This window comes from Tyto alba, unplaced genomic scaffold (genome assembly GCF_018691265.1).
Source record: "Tyto alba isolate M040663 unplaced genomic scaffold, T.alba_DEE_v4.0 Super-Scaffold_9, whole genome shotgun sequence".
NCBI lineage: Eukaryota > Metazoa > Chordata > Aves > Strigiformes > Tytonidae > Tyto > Tyto alba.
The window spans coordinates 23,295,170-23,312,654 of NW_024881330.1; the positions used below are offsets into that span (position 1 = coordinate 23,295,170).

The 17,485-nt window shown below is 49.4% G+C and overlaps 1 long non-coding RNA gene across 2 annotated transcripts; it reads right to left on the minus strand.

The window, feature by feature from the left end:
- Positions 1 to 340: 340 nt before the first annotated feature.
- LOC116960470 lies at positions 341 to 16,013 on the minus strand. 2 transcript variants are annotated; one of them, XR_006164734.1, is made up of 4 exons: positions 14,248 to 16,013; positions 13,725 to 13,808; positions 12,372 to 12,565; positions 341 to 1,190 (listed from the first exon to the last, which is right to left on the minus strand). It is a non-coding gene; the product is annotated as an uncharacterized LOC116960470 (long non-coding RNA). The 2 variants fall into 2 exon arrangements; XR_006164733.1 differs by lacking the exon at positions 12,372 to 12,565.
- Positions 16,014 to 17,485: the final 1,472 nt, after the last annotated feature.

Genomic DNA, 17,485 nt, shown 5'->3' on the forward strand with positions numbered 1-17,485 from the left:
CTTCCTGCGCCGAGGTTTTACTGAACTGAGCACACTCATACATAACTTGCACCCCTGAAAACGAGATGATGAAATCATCTGAAGTCGTCTTTTGTGCAGGCTTAACAGTATGCCATTTGGGAATACTGCTCACAAAGATTCAGGCGACCACCCAGGAGTTAATATGATTAAGATCATTTATTCCTTTTGTAATTCTAAGAAAGCTTTCAGGTTCATCAAGCGAGTGGCTTCTGTTCCTTTTATCCTGAAATGGGTACACCTACTAGAGCTCGCTGCATGTCACTTTGACAAAACACATTTTCTAAACCTTATCTACATGAAAAAAATCCAATTATAAACATTTCTATTCACAGCAGAAGCATTTTTATTTTGCAAGCATTTCTTTGTTAGTTCCTTTTTAGATTTTGCTACTGTATCGCATCTACTGAGAAGGGAGCTGACACTGCTGCTCAGTGTTTCCACCTACTGATGCTGAACCGGTGGGGTTTCTGCTCCTGCACGGGGACGTCGGGTCTGCCACCGGTGGCCCACGGACCAGCCAAGATCAGAGCTTCAGCCCCGGGAGAGTCAGGGAGCGCTGCGGTATCTGGTGTCCCAGCATTACTCTGCCCAGGTTTGCCCGTGCACGCACGGGGAGACCGTCCCTCCGGCCACACCGCCAGAACTGATAACCGGAGGTGAGAACTGGCCGCCGAGGCCTCGGCGGCGAGCCAGGAGGAAAGCGGGAGGAGGCAGCACCCAGCTCCTGCTGAAATGCGAGTTGGCCGGGCGACACGCAGCCTCCCGCATCTGTTGGGCATCGACCGCCCAGGCAGAGGCTGCAGGAGAGGCGCTGGCGGGCGATGCCGGCGTCAACGGGCCCTGGGCGAGAAGAGAGGACGTCTCGGCGCTGAGCACTGTGCCGCTGGGACAGGCCCCGAGCCGATGCCTGTAGAAATAGGGGAGACCAGCAGCTCCTCTTCAAGGAGGGAGCTGGCTCAGGCCCCTGGGGAGGATGAGCTGACACGGCTGCTGGGGCCTCACGTGCAGAGCTGAGCTGGGGCACGGCCACGGCGCGCAGGTACGGCTGCCGCTGCGGGACGGCAGGGTGCCGTCCGGCCTGGCGAGGTGGTTCCCACCGTTAGCTGGAGGGTCGCCTTTTGGCAGCTTTTTCTTACGTACTTCTCCGCAGTCGCATCTCTGTGAAGACCCTGCAGTCACACGAGATGTTACATAAATCAGTTACTAATTTCTTCAGTGACTGAAATACCAGCCAGCCTCCAGGATGGCTCAGCTAAAGCAGCACGGATGAGAAGCACGGGGCTGCCTTCTGCACTCCTCCACTTTCTCTCTTAAATGATTTGCTTAAAACACGTTAGTTTCTTGGCTGGTGCTGCTCAGCAGTGTGTGTGGGGCTGTGCACCGCAGCGCTGGGCCGTGCCCCGCTGCCCGCGTGGGCGGCGCTCGGAGCTGGGGGACCTGCCAGGGTCTCATCCAGCCCCCGTAGCCCCGCGACAGCCTGCCAAGGGGGTCTGCAGTGTCAGAGACTGGCTAACAACTGAGTCATCGTACAAGGTAATTACAAGGTTACTTTTGCCCTCTAAAATAAAGTGCTACCTCATCATTAAAAATACAGAGCATGGCAATCCTAATTATTAGGCTTTCATTAGGCTGACGGAGGCACACACGGCCCTGCGAGGGCTGTTCTCGTGACCTGCTCTCGGTCGCTGCCCACACCTCCCCGCGACGCTCCCGGGGAAGCCCAGGGCAAACGCTCCCACTGAGAAACAGAGGGTGAAGCATTGGTTTCCACATAAACCTCACCAAATAATGCCATGCAGATCTGAGGAACAAGAGGAACCTGCCCTTGAGCATCCCTCAAACTTTGACACCTCCTGCAATCCGACCTGCGGGCTGCTGCCGATGCTCAATCCGCATTGCAAGTTTAACATAAGAATCATAAATTACACCGTGTTTCATCTGTTCACGTCCTCGTGGAAGATAATATCAGCCTGGTAGATCTTTGTGCTTAAAATATTACACCAAATACACTGTGGTGTTCTTCCCCGAGCAGCCTTGCCCCCGGCGTGCTGGGGGAGCCGGTGCGGGGCCATCTTGGGCTGCCTCTGCCGAGGGGCCGGGTACAAGTGGCTTCTGCTGCACACAGGGCCTAAAAGTCTCTCCAAATTCAAGACTACCCTTCAGCCTTGCTCCTGCTGATAATGAAGTGACAAAATACTGTACTAAAAACTCCAGCCTTGGCACAACCAAAAAAAAGGGTGAAAACTGGGCTCTCAAAGCCTCTCAGTTTGGGCAGGCAGAAGAGTTGCCTATATTCCTTCATGAGCCTCTTTAGAGTGCGTATACACGTCCCGTTCACCCACGCAGCCCGCGCTTCCCACCAGGAACACCATCATTTTCAACTGGCTAAAACACACCAGAGCTCCCCGCTGAATGAAACCGCATCCCCAGCCCTCGGGCTATCACAGAGTGGATCCGATGCTTCCCAACACGCGGGGCCGAACCTGCCGCCGCAACTCTGGTTTCTGGGAGCCGGGCTGAGCCCTTGCAGCCGGAGGAGCCCCTGCGGTTTTGCACTGCAGCCCGGCACCTCAGGGGTCTGTTTGCAATGTGCTGCGTTGAAAACAACCCAGCAAACACGGGGCTGCTGCCGCGCTGCCTTTGCCGCTGTGCAGGTCAGATTGCTGAAACCCAGGAAATTAAAGTGATGCAAGTGCAAATGTCTGAGAACGGGGGAGCACTGAGGTAAGGTACATCCCAAAGGCAGCCCTGTGCACCAGCTCCCTGGGGGGGGGGGCTGTCCCTGTCCCCCCAGCCCTGCTCCCCACCCCCTCCTCCCCCACAGCACCCCCTGCCCAGCCCCGACGCTTCTCATGCTTATTCCCTACTTGAAAGCAGCCGGGAACAGCTCTACCCCAAATGTCTGAGGCTGCCACTGAGGACTGCCGTGACCTGAAGCACTCTGCTCCAGCGCTCAGGGAACAGGGACACGTTACCTGAGTCAGCTTTCCTTCTCCTCCTCCTGGTTACTCGGTGCTAATTGATTGATCGGGGCTCACCCCCCGCTCAGGAGAAGAGGCAGCACCGCTGTCTTGACAGAGCACATGTAACGTGTTTGCTTTCAGAAAGCCGTTAGCATCCTTTCAACAGCAGCCAGTTACTCTCCCCAGTGTAACACAAAATCAACACTTAACTGAGATGGAGGGCGGCCACGTGCCTGCAGTTTTCTCTGAAACCTCTGCCCAGAGCAGGACCAACTGTGACAGTGCCCAAGTGCCACCCAGGTGTGATGGCCACGTTCTGTCAAGAGCCTTGAAACCTTCTTCCCCGACCTCATGCCGCAGCAAGGCCTCTCAGTGAGTTTAGTACGTACCACCTGGGACAGCTTTTTCCACTGTCCCTCCCTGGGGAGTGTGAGGGATCGGGAGCACAAAAATGGTTTGGGGAGCTGGTATTTCTGCCAGGGGCTGAAGGGGCACTGGGGATGCTGCCCCAGGGAACAGGGCAGGGAGGGGGCTGGAGGCCCCCACCCGCTGCCAGGGAAGGAAGCAGTGGTTTGTGTCAGCAGCAGGAGGGGAAATCCAGCAAGACGGCTGCTTCGTCAGTGCCTGAGCCTCCCAGGAGGCCACGTCATCTTGCTGAAAAGGAACTCGTGTGCTGGGAAAGTTTAAAATTGACTCGGGGTTATTTAGTCACCGGCCACGAGCTGGTAGTGGGATTACGACTGTGACCACGGTGGCCCCCCAGCTCCTGCAGCGCGGTGCCTGGGGACAGGTTGCTTTTGCTCCTGAGCACCTCATCCCCCCTCATCCCTGGCAGCGGGGTACGGGGGACACGCAGCTCCAGCCAGCCCGAAAGCCTGCCACGGCAGTGGCACCGCCGGCCTCTCCTCTGCCTCGCACCCAGCCCAGCTCCAGCTCAGGGGCACAGCCACCCGTGTGCCACTGGGAGCCTGTGGAGAGAGGGGACATGCCTGGGGGGCGAACCACTGGGCTGGTAGGAGGTTTTTTAATCCAGTTATTCCCATCCAACTGGGAGCAATCTTGGACATCCCTCCAGGGCACCGCGTGGCTTAGAGGTGAGGCTGTCCTCAGGTGCTCTCGTTCTCCACATGTTAACGCTGAAAAACAGAGCACCCCCTATCCTGTGCCACAAGAAAGAGGACGGCAGGACCCCAAGAGACCTCAGCCCCCCTGAGCAAAGCGACAGCGCTGTCAGGAAAATAAAGTGAGTTAAAAGGTGCAGTGGCATCCTTCCTTATTCCGTGAGGGTTTCAGGAAATAATTCTGGGGTCAGTGAAGGGAGATCGGCAGTTCTGGACAACCTTCCCTGTTCTCCTTTTACCGCCTTTTCAAAACCTCTGAAGGGTGCAGAGCAGCAAGGAGGAAGCCAGAGAAGCTGTGATCTAAGATCTGGGTGCCATTGATTCGTTACTCACAGAACAGGGATGCCAATTAACTGTCTAAAAAATGGACCATGAAGGAGAGCTCCAGGAAGGAGCAATCAGCTTTCTCACATAAAATCAGCTGTTCTGGATTCCTGTGGTCACCTGCATGGTACAAGACATCACGGGACAAAAAGTTGGGAGAAATTACTTTCTTAAACTCTCTTGTAAGTCACATACCCTAAATGACTTTTCACCCCACGCTGCTCTGGGGAGCCAAGCTGCCCAGGTTTGCAGAGAGGATTCTGCAGCTTCCGGGAGAAAGGACCTCTCGGGATGTAGGCTTGTAACCAGCAGCTTGAATTCAGCCTGTCAAATAAACATGGCTTAGTCTCAGGCCAAAGTAGTAGTTGTACAGGTGAAATAAGGAAGGACTCCGGATCCACACAACTTGAACTCCAGGGGAAGCTGAGCCCATCCTCACACGTTCAGTCCCGAGATATAGCGAAGTGGAGACTCGCAGTAAAATTTGGACATGAATCAAATATTCCCAGAAACATCTGTGATTTTTGAGATCCCAGCTTCTGGTTCAAGCCCACCTATAATTTGCAGTTCTGCTTTTCCAAAGAGAAGGCAGTGTTTTTTGGCCAGAGCACCTGACTGGAACAGCTTCAGGCTCAGCAACAGACCTTGCATGAACATGGGCGTGTTTCCAGTGACCTCATTTTTCAGAAGGGCTGCCCTTTCTCCTTGCTCTGAGTGGATGGTCCTCCTCTGAATATCCACTGGCTCCCCATTTGTGTTTCCATTCTCAAGATTTTGAAGCCAAAGCACCGGGTAGGACATACAGCTCCTGTAAGAGCATATTGCTGTGGCAAAGCCTGTGAAACTGCAGGGAGCATTAATTAGCTATTAAGCTCTTCAGCCAACATTCTCCAAGTGTTTTCATAGGGCTGTAATTCTCCATTCAGCTCTCCAGGCAGGCTCCTGCCAGTAGGATTTCATTCCCTTCTGGATTGTTACTGGATTTTAGAGAAATATTTCAATTCTTGTTGCTGCCAGAGAAACTAATGCCTAGGCAGGTCTACCTGGCGGGTGGTATCCGGGCTCTGTTGTACGGCGTGCTGAGCCTCGTCTCCAGCTATGGACCAGCAAAGTGCCAACATGCCCCATATAAAGCATATGAAGATTCCCACAGAAGTCAGCCTAAGGGGCCAGCACCCTCCAGACTGAGCCACCAGCAACCCATGGAGGAGGAGCCATCCCATGACAAATACTGCCGTTGCTGGATATGGTTCTTCAGAGTGATGCAGCTGTGAGTCACAGTCCAAGCGGTCAGTTCCCAGTCCATACACTGCTGGTCTACAACACTGGTTTCCACTGCAACCATTTAAAGTTTCTCCAGTATGTGCCTCACCCCCCATATTTATGGGAATTAGTGAGGCACTTCATGAAAAAAAGGGCTATTAAAGCAAGGAAACAATGACAGAGCAAGAGATGTTGGTGGTTAAAAAAATACAGCTTGCCTAGCAAAACAGCTATCCTATTATCTCATCAACATGGCACAGACAGGATAAATTAAAAATAGCAGCAGTGATAATGCCTGGGAGTTGCATCTTGGCACCACTTCCTCTGGCCACCTCTTTCTGGCTCCCGCTGACAGTGACATACAAGGGCAGGGATAGCAGCTAGACGGAAAATCCCCGTCAGCTCTCTGACCCCCTGCTCTGGCAGGGCAGGCCCCGAGCCGAGTGCTCGCGGGGGACGCAGGAGGCAGGCGTACCACTGACACTCGATCCCAGTCGAAACAGCAGTGGAGAACAAGGCTCTCTTGTTAGGAAACGCAGATTTTTTTCTTGGTGCAACTTGCTGAAAGGCACAAGGGGAAGAGCCCGGAGATGGAGAAAGTGATTGTTTTTAACTGGCTGTCCTGATACTTGAGATGATGGTGTATAATGCAGCCCTGGCTACGATAATCCCTGTTCACAGCAGGGAGAAAGGCTTTGTGTCATTACTACAATATTGGACTAGAGAAAGGCAGGAGGAGAGCCAGAAGCTCCTCTGTGGGCTGACTCTCACACCAAAGCTGGGAACAGAGGGTATCATCCATTTCTATTGGGAGGGCTTCATTAAGAGTGTAACTTTGTTTATGGGGGCTAGTGAAGGAGCCTGTGAACCATCCTATTGCTTGCGTATTTTTTCAAAGATGTTGGAGATATGGATGTGTATGAGCACTTTATTGAATGATCCTCACGATACAGGACGGACATGGATCCCCAGACCCAGCCTGGTATTCCAGGGTGGTTGCAATGGGCTCCCACCTTCTTTTGGGTTTCAGACTGGTGCACATCACTGGTGGCATGAGCAGCACATCAGCCCCAACTGATGGTTCAGCTGGCAGACAGTAACTTGGGAGCTTTGGTAACCTGAAATGTGTTACCTTGTTCAGCATCAAGCCAAGCTCAGCAGATGGGATGGAACTTAAATGTAAGGAAGCCATTTTTGACAATGAGGGTGATGAAGCACTGGCACAGGTTACCCAGAAAGGTAAGTAGATGCCCCATCCCTGGAAACACTCAAGGTCAGGCTGGACTGGGCTCTGAGCAACCTGATCTAGCTGAAGATGTCCCTGCTCATTGCAGGGGAGGTTGGACTAGATGACCTTTAAAAGTTCCTTCCAACACAAACCATTCTACAATTCTATGATCTAACTCGCTAACTTGACTGCTTCAAATTCTGTGTCCCTAGCCTAACACCACTGTTTAGCCAAGATACTCGCTCCTGGTTCCACAACCAAGCCAAACTTCATCCCCACAACCTATGTGAAGGTCATCTGCACAGGGCATAAGGACCTTGTTGATTGAGTGACAAGTGCTGAGCACATCTCCCCCAGCCCACTACAGCCATGGGCATATGCAGCAGTTGCACATCCCAGCAGGACTCCAAGAGCGTAACCCAGCTTGCAGCAGAGTCTGGACATCACAGTGCTGGCAGGTTGCCTGCCACTCCAGAAAAGAAAAGGTAACGGGGCCAGAAATACAGAACACAGCTTATTGCCAACAGATGCCTTCGCTGACATGTTAGTTGTGATACCTACAGCTAGTCAATATGGAAATCATCCTTGGGTGAGGATGGTGGCACGCTCCAGCTCGTGACCAGCACAAGGAGGCAGCGTGTGCTCCAGCCCCTTGATGGGACATGGGATGTTCTGCACCAAATGTAAGACCATCCTCAGACCTCCCTGCTCCCATTTTGTCTTCAAAGCTGATTTCCTGTGACTGAGAAAGAAATGCAGAATCTCCACAATGACAGTAAGAAATGTTTAAAAAATAGGCTGTGGCTCAAAACCACTGGCCTGGTAGCTGCTTGCAGGTGAAGGGCTGGGGCACGGGAAGCTCTGACGGGCTCTGAGAGCTGGTGGTTCAGGTTCTGCAACCACATCCTGGCCACTAACCTCTGTGACAGCAGAGTGGGGCAGTGACCAAGGGGCTCCAAACAGCCCGAGCAGACAGCCAGGGATTTGGCAGGAAGCTGAACAACAGACAACCCAATAACGAAATTTAAAAAAAAAAAAAAAACAAAACAAAAAACAAAAAAAAAAAAAAAAACAAAACAACTAAAAAGGTAACTGAAACAGGAAACTCTTGGGTGAGGCTTCTCTTCAGACCATCTTGCAAAGGGGAAAAGAAAGATGAAGAAAAGCAATTTGCAGATGCCTGTGGTGTGAGCAGTGCAGGGGGAGGAAAGGGAGGCTGCAGAGAGCCCCTCTCCCAGCAGCAGCACTGGCAGGGAGCTGAGTGAGGGGTTTTACCTTCACCCACCCGGGCAGTGGGGTTCAGCTCTCCCCATGGCCCTTTGGCTGGCATCAAGTACTTTCTGCGTGTTGCTCAGAGATGGCACAAGACTGTGCCCTGCCTGCACTACGTACCAGCAGCCTGTTGCCTTAGCCAGGGCTCAGTATCTCCAGAAAATCTCCTTCCACCATGTTTTCTTCCCCTGTGGCACAGCCAGGGGATAGCAGCGTGGAAGGAGTGCAGGGTGCCTGGCTGCTCTGGCTCGCTCTGTTTAGGGTAACGGTAAACTCTTGCCTTCAGGGAAGGGAGTTGCACAACTGGCTGCCTATTCCTGCTTTCTGCGGTTTCTCACCATACAACCCTGCTTTCTGATAGACCAAGTGATACATGTCAGGGCCCCTGTTTGCTCCTGGTAGTGGGAATTAGTGGGTAAATCCTGGCTACAAAAATGCTGGCTTTCATGGAGGCCCTGCAATAAGAACAACGGTGGGAAGGGGATAGGCAGGAAAATCAAAGTGCTGAGATGGGCAACAGGTACAGGACATCAGGTACAAGGTGGAGGTAAATCCCTTTCCAAGATAACAAAATGCAGAAGAGAAAGTCTTTCACCAGGGTGCCCCAGCCCCAAATAGCCACCGTTTGGTTACAGTGGCAGAAGGCTTCATCTATCACAAAGCACTGAAGATGGGGCAAACACATAGAATTACACAGAAAATCAGGAAAGCCAAAATAATTAGCAGCAGAACTTCCTGTGGAGTAGTCTGTGTTGGGACACTCGTGCCTCACTGGGGTTGGTCCTTCTGGAGCAGAATACAGGACTGTTTTCACTCTCAAAATTGACAGGATTACTCAGAAAGTGATAATGAAGAGCCCTGGGAAGCCAGCCCTGTCTTTCAGCTCTACATTCCCAGGGACAGCTGTGGATACTTCTCCTAAAGAGCGGTTCTCCTTAGTTTCTGTAGCAATTTTTGCGATGACTTCTGCCTGGATTTGGGAAGTTTTTGGATTATAACCTGGCAACATCTTGGCTATGCCTCCGTGGACAAATTGAGCCATTAAGTCTGAGCAGGTCTTACAAAGATGAGGAGGGGGATCGCTTTTATGCAAAACAGCTAAGCCAGCAATAACTTGGTTTTGAAGCTCAGTAGCCTGGCTGCAGCGGTACTGTTGCAGGAGGTGCAGGTTGTTGTTATCCTCCTTTTCACCCCAGGGAGGCTGCGCTGCTACCAGGCAAAGCTGGCTGCAGCACCAGGGACTGATGAACAAAACTGGTGTGAGCCCCACAGGGCAGTGCTGTCAGAAAAAGACACAGAGGAGTTAGAGTTCGCTCAGTCTTCTCTGTTCAGCTACGCTAGCATCAGTGCCCTTGGGCTTTGTACTTTGCTAACATGATATGGAAGATGATTTTGGATCACTGTGCTCACTGTTTACTGCCGATCCCTTGGGAGTGTGCCAGTGCACAGTACTGATATCTGCTTATTCATGGCCATGCAGCGTGCACCACAGGCAAAGAGCATGGAAGTATCAGCAGCAGAGCTGGAAGGTGCAGACAGGTGAAACGAGCTTGTTCTTATGGAGAAAAATACCTGGCATAAAAAAAAACCCCAAAGCAAACTAATAGAAACCAGTCTATATCCATGTGTAAGCCAGATCCTTGTGACTAACAAAGCCCTGTTTGCCTTTGCACTTCTCCCTATCCAAACCAAAGAGCATGTTCCCGAAGACTTTCACACTCAAGTCCTGTGAAGTACCCCAGCATCCCTGCTGTCAGCACTGGGGCATCTGACCCGTGGAACACCTTCATACCTTGCAGGAGGCACAGCCCAGGCTGAGAGCAAGAGAATGCCGCAGCAGCAGATTCCCATCAGGTGAAAATCTGCACCAGGGTGGCCATCCCTGTGCTGGCTGGACATCCCTTCCAGTGCTGCATGCCCAGCTCTGTGTCACGCCTGGCAAAGGTGCTGGGTGCCTCTGTGCCACAGAGCTCACCTATGTGGCTCAGTCTCCGGCACCCTGCAACAGCCAGAGCCACTCATCACTTTTCTGAACTCTGGATTCATTTTTAGTCTGCATTTCATAAAGGCTTGTATAATCTTGAGATCTGTCTGCCCATTTTTTCCCAGTATCCCCAAGTAACCTCCATCAATTTTAGCTTGAGATGCCTCAGATATACTGGAAAAGAGAGAGACAGACCCACATCGGTGACCCTGTTCACGGAAAGGGAGGCCGAGCTCACCTGGTAGGAGCTTGGTTTGATGGCAGACGACGTGCCACTGGGCACATGCACCCATCACCCCTCAGCACATGGGCACAGCTGGGGCGGCCTCGCCACCACCTGCCCCTGGCCCAGCAGCAGCAGCATCACTGGCAGTGAGATTCAGTGGGCCAGGGCAACTCAGGGAAGGTTGGGAACCCGGTTTTATCCATTCCACCACTCAACAGCTTGTTTCCTGATGCTTTTTAAAAGCAGCAATTTGCAGCGCAGGAAAAGACAGTTCCTTTTCCAATAATCACACGGTATTTCTTTGGATTGTTTTTGCAATGATATCTTTAGTAGCTGTTTCGATTTCATTTTTCTCTCTCTTTGGGTTTAACTGCGCTCATGCTGCTGCAGTTAAGAATCACTGGCCATTTAATCATTCACCTTTGTAGTGTTTCATCAATTGCTAATTTGTGCTTTACCTGGCATTTTGTTACCTGCCCCCTGGGCTGCAGCTGACTGGACTGGTTTGACTCCATACCAGGGCGGGCAGAGTCCCTCTCAGCTGGGAAGAGAAGCTGTTGAGAAGCCAAGGACCACCACCAGCAGGGCCCTTTGGCCTTGTGGTTATATTGGTGGGTAGGAGCGGTCCTGCTCTGTTTCCAGCCCAGCTCTCCTCTTTCTCCACTCACTGAGTTTGTTTCTTTTCAGACTTGTACGAAGCTCAAGGGGAAGGAAGCTAACCTGCCAAGAGGGACGGAGGCAGCTCTGGTAGTCTAAATCAATGCCCTTACAAGACAGGAAAAAAAAAAAAAAAAAAAGAAGTGTATTTTATCTAACACTGATAATGTGCCAGCAATGGAGGGTGAATTTGGGCCTTCAGAGAGATCAAGATGCTTAGCCAGAAACCCAACATCTATTTGCCATACCAGCTGGGCCCTGCCCTTTTGTGAGGAGAAAAGGGGACAGGAGCCAAACATGTTAAACATTAAATCCCGCCCTAGGCACCTCTTACAGCTCTTGGTGAAACACCCCTTGCCCTGGAGAAGGGTCTGCTCCACCTCTTCTGGGCAGTCATTGAAATCCTCTTCCCATCAGATCATTTTTCAGCCCCAGGGCCTGAAGTCCCTCTTGACACATCATCTTTCTCTTCAGTCCTTTCATCTCTCTCCTTCCCTTCTAGTGTCCCCCTTTTTTGGGTAAAACAGGGTGACCAAACAACTAGTGCTAATTATTCCTTCAGAATTGTGCTGCAAAGGACATAGTTTCACAGGAGGCCATAAGGTCCAATTAACATTTTATCAGCACGGGAACAGTCTCCCTTTGTCCCTGGGCCACACCTTGCTCCTTATCTTGTGTCAACTCTGACTCTGGGAGCAGATTTAAACATCCCAAACTAACTCACTGCAAAAAATAAAAACTAACCCTGCAACCAACCAACCCTTAAGGGGAAAGTGGTCAGAGTGCCTGGGTCGGAGAATGGGAGAAAGCTGTGAGGACAAGGGAAGAAGGGAGCAGGAAAGGGGAATTGTCTTCCTATCAGTGCCAAGAAGTCACAGGGTATGTTCAGCCGCCGGTGGAGCCACAAACAGTCAGTCAGTGCCCTCTAAAGGATAGCTGGGTAGGGCCATGCTCCCAGTCTTCTCCAAAAACACCAGGTTTGGCCACGTTGGGTCCCAACTGTAACCCAAAATGCATTGAAAGCCACAGACACCACAAAATGCACCTGAACTGAAGAGTTACTGTGGACAAGCTGGCTGGCTCCTTTCACAAGTGAGGCCCACAGTTTAATGATACAATAAACTGAGCTGTAATGCACTAAAGTTGAGTTAAAAGCAGTGTGTGACATGAAGCACTCACTGATATAAACTCCTCACGGTGGATCACATTTGTCCAAACAGTTGTGATGCTCCTATTTCATACTAGCAGGGCTTTATGCAGGTTCTGGCATTATGTGTCCAGGCCAGGGTTTCATGGCATTTTGTACAGCTACCTCAGAGATTTTGTCATCTGTTCCTTCTTGCTTTCCACCTGCCCCTTCATCCTCCGTGCTAACAACTTCCTTTAAAATGCAGATCCTTTCAATGCTGTTTGATCCTTCTCTCTGCTTTATGCAGGTCTCTTCCTGTCCCAGATGTCAGCTTGTGTGCCCGAGTCCTCCAGAGGTTTGCCCAGACCATCCTGCAACTGATGCAATGGTTTCAAGTCACCCTGGGAAGGTGAGCACAGCACAGAAATTGTGCTGGCAGTGGGAGAAGGGGAGCCTGGCAAGTGGATCTGCAAGGTCCTTAGGTGGGTGCAGCACTGTGGAGCCCGCAGGCATGTACCAGGGTGAGGAGTGAGAGTTCAATCAAGTTCAATTCAAGCACAGATTCAATGGAAGCTCATTCAAGTATGACTCTCATTCTGAGGGTTCCATAAGGTCTTACTGTCACCAGCCAACACCTCACGCTGTGCATGAGCTGTGTCTCCATGCCCTGCACCCACTTTCCTCAGCGGGCATCCTCCCCATGCCGCGCTGCCGCCGCAGACCACCCCCAGTGCAGCAGCACCAGGCTGCAGGAGGCACTGTGTGGCCACGCACAGAGACAAGCTTAGCCCTGCTCCCTGCCTCTCTCTGTCCTCTCCCTGGCTCAGTTTCACACAGGTCTGTGAATCATACTCTACTCCAGTTTCGGTTTGCCTTTTGTTTTTCTTCTTTGTACTTCGTTTTCAAACAGTCCTTGCACTTCTCTTTGGCTCACCATGTGAATTGAGATAATTAGTTACAGGCTGCCAGGGCCTGCAGGGCTGCACTAGAGGAGCTGCAGGCTGACATTTCAGAGCCAGTAGGGTTTTGGCACTGGGTTAAAAGATGTCAGGCTACATACTCAAAGGTGGCAGGGCTACAATAAAATGGTTAAAGGGCCTGGACTGAGACCTGTGAGAAAAGTTTAGTAAAAAGTATCATCCATGAAGTAAGAAACAGAGATATATGTTCTGACTACAGGCAGCCTCAAGTCATAGTGAACAGCTAAAGAATTTTATGTAGAGAAATTGGCCAAAGCATCCTTTTTGATTTGGTCCTTCCAGTTCTCATGGCAAATGAATGAACTGCAGCTGGTCCACTGAAGGTCCGTGTTTTCTCTCAGGCAACACACTCTTATGCTACTACCATCAGCCTTTTGCAAAGGGAACATACACACAAAATTCCCACAACACAAAAGGGCCAGCACCCCTTCATGCACACAGTGTGCACGTGGCAGAGCAATAGTGGCTCTGGAATAGGGAGTGGCAGATTGGCACGTGCTGGCACAAAAATCATGAATACATGCTAATTCAGCAATGCCCATCCAAAACAGATTACCTGTCGGTGCCAGGGCTCACTCCATCTGATCCACTCACTGAGCCAGCTCCACAAGACCAGTATGAACACTTTCCAATGCATACCCTGCAAGAGAGATATGGCTTTATTAGGAGAAAAGTAGTTACAGGAAAAAAAATAATTGAAAAAAAAAAAAAATGTTCTGCATTTCCACTGGGGATAGAATGAGAAGGAACTGCAAAAACGGAAACTTCGGTCAGACATTAGGAAAATAATTTCCAAATTAAGGAGAGTAAGGCCCCGGAACAGGCTGCCTTAAAGATTACTGTATTGCCATCCTTGGAGGATTTCTATCAAAAAGCTTGAAAAATCTCAGTCAGGATGATAACAGTGTTCCCACTCGGCGAAAGAATGGACTAGGTCACTTACCATGCTTCCTTCCTGTCTCTTCACATCCCCCTCCTCCCCCCCAATTCTGCATCTTTAACAGTCTACAGTCTGTCATTATCTATGTGTTTGCAAAGAAATATAGTAATAACTGTTTCCCCGAGTATACAACACTTACCAGTCACTGTGTGGCACTTTAAGGACACTCAGGAACAACTGCATGATACTCAAATGTTTTTGCTTCAAGTACTTCGGGTCTTAAGAAGAAATCTGTAGCTACCAACAAAGGGAGCAAGCCCCAGAGTTCGGCAATTCTGATTCTAGCTAGTAAAGGGCAGAGGGAAAGATAAACACTAAATTGTTTTCCACAATAGCTTAATTTGATGGTTTCTAAGCGAGGCGGGTAGACTGCACCTGGCAGAGGAGGACAGGGAACAGGACAGAGGAGGTGGCTGGATTAGGGACAGGGATGGAACATCACGAAGCTCACTCTCCGGGAAGGAAGAAGGGGTGAGAGGAAAACCAGCAGGAGACCCGGCGCAGCTGAGCTTGTCCCGCAGGGCACCCGGTGACAGCCAGGCACCGACTGCCCCTGCTCCTGCACCCCACCGTCCCTCTCCCCCAGACAGAGCCTTCCCGGAACAGCTCCGTGCCCAGCCCCAGCCCCCACTCCAGGACCTCTTCCTCTGCCCATCCACCTTTCCAACCTCGACAGCATCTCCCAAGGCTTAACACTTCACCAGTTCTTAGAGTTAGGAGGGGGAGGCAGAGTATACTCCTGAGGGGAAAAATGCTGCAATACTCCTGACCAAACTCAGCTCAGTACCTTCCCATTCCTTCAGCTATACTTGGCATTGAAGAAAACAATCCCACCGAACAAACCTGCTGCTTTGTCTGCTTCAGGCACGTTACAAAGTAATAAACTATTACCTTCCCCATGTCATGACTGCCTGAGGATGACACTTCTTTCCCCGTTTGTTGCTAAAATGACTTCTCTTTCACAAGTTCAGTCTGGGAAACAGACATACGGTTCTTCGTATAAGTGAAGTATACTCATCAAATAGCCCCAAAAATAAGGAAGCAAAACTGCTTTTGTCCGCATTCAAGAAGATTCAAAATACAGAGCTCTTGATGTAGATTTTTTTTTCCTTTTTATTTTTTTATTAGACCAAGTACTCAGAATGTGGGATTGGCTCTGCTCAAAAGATTATCTAGTACTGGAAAGCCTATCTGGACTAGGTAGGCTACCAAAAGCAAAGAGTGTTATCGGCTAGGCACTCAGTTTAAAGAAACTGACACCCCCCTTCAAAAGGTACATGTTCTTCCTTATCTCCTTAACACAGACCCTCAACGTTTTAGCTTTCACAGTGCAATTTTAGCATATGGAATTACTCTGTAGCTAAACAGAAAAAGCTGAGATGCGAACAAGATCATGCAGTTCCTGAACTCAGAAACACAGCGTGTGTATTCTGAAGAATAAAATTTTCTTTTTTAAATCAACTATCAGCTGCGTTAATTTAAAAAAGAAAAAAAAGGATCTTCATTATTAGCGCTTTTCAGGTACAATTTTAAAATGCTTCCTGTGGCTAACTAGAAAGCTGGGTTTGCATGATTTCCAACAGTTTAGTGCAATCCATCGTGTATCAAAGTTTTAACTCCTAGGCAACAGAGTGGAAATTTACTGAAGTCTGAACACATTTCAGTAACTTCCCCATTTTCATAATAGCCTGGAATAAAAAAAAAACAATTGCATTCACAAATCATTATACCATTGGGACAAAAGGAAAATCTTGTATCTGCTTAGAGTTTTAAGTTACAAAGGATCTTTATTTAACTTTGATAGGACTTATGTTTAGGAAACACCTGTGCACTCTAAAATATTAATCAATTGCTGTTAGTGAAAAATACTGGGTGAAAACTTTGCTCTTTTTCCTATTTGATAGGTATATTAACATTTAGCTGAAAGAAAGCAACATGTCCATCGGGTAAGTCATCTTGTCTGGATTGCGAAATACTTCAAAGATTTATAATCAAAGAATTATTACCCCTCACTCAATTCCTGTTTGGCTTAGAGTCCCTGAAGCTGACAACGGAAACAGAGTTACGTCTTCCAACTAAATTTCAAGCCTGGGGTTTCAAAAACCAGCAGTTTCTTGTTAAGAAGGCCAACTCCCAGGCCCAGCCCCACTCCTGTAAAAGCTGCAATGACGGGGCATACCCTGGGTCTGGGCAGTAAGCCCAGCTGACGAGACTGCAGCAACTTCTGTCAGCCACTGTGTAGAACTTGAGAGTAGCAGAGCTAAAAAGGATCTTGGAGAGACCCAGATGAGAATATCAGGTAACATTTAACAAGGGCTCTCCTGACAAGATCCCTTCGGGACCCCAAACCTCACTCAGGGCTCTGGACTGCGGTTCTGGGTGGGCAATTGGCAGAACCAAGCACACAAGCATCTAAATCCTTTATGAGATTCAACCCTACATGACTAGCGGAATTTGCCAGGACCAGAATCTAAAGCCTAATGCAAATCTCATGCCTTAACCACAAACCCATCCTTTCTTGTTGCCTTAAAACACTTCGTTCACATCTTGAAAAGTAAGTTCAGTATGTTTGTTATAGGAAGAGGACAAGATAATTGTTTGGGGCACCATCAGCAAACTATACCTCCCTCCTCCTGTGAAGGGGTTTTCTCTTATAAAGACTATCTGAATTTCCCATTTAGCACTTTGTGGTGGTATGGGAGGGTAGGGGGAGTAGACAGCAAAACATTTTCTAACCATTACATTCTTGTGTCCAAAGCAAAAGGAGGGCAACCTGTGGGGACAAGACCTAAGAAACATATTATTTTGCTGAAAAAATAAATACTAGACATGTTTAAGTGCTTTTGAACACTAATTTGAACTTTTATGGATACCCATCTAGGGTTAAGAGTGATTTTTTACTGCGCTAGTAGCATTTAGTGTTAGAATACTCTAAAGTCATACATTGTTAAGAGGCTAATAGCAAGATCACCAAAAAGTCCCTCTCTGCTGAACAAACCTTGCACATTTTTTTAAAAAAAAAACTTTAAGAAGAAATGCCCTATCATGCTCTGGGGTCTTTCTTGCCATCATCCAGGAGCGCTGAGGACAGAAATGGAATGACCTAAGTCACGTGAAAGAGCAGAAACACGTAAGAATATGCCCAGGTGACAATGACAAAGAAATGAGAAAGAAACAGTGGTATGAAAAAGGACAGTCTGGGCAGAGGAAACGTGCTGAGGCACAGAACCAGGTAAGGAAGGGAGAAAGCAGAAACAGTATAGAATACATCCTAGGGAGGGCATTATAAACCAGTGTTTAAACTAGGTATTTTTTTTTCCTCTATAAAAATAACAGTTTGAATTTTAACAAACCTATCACACCTCACTCTAAGATAC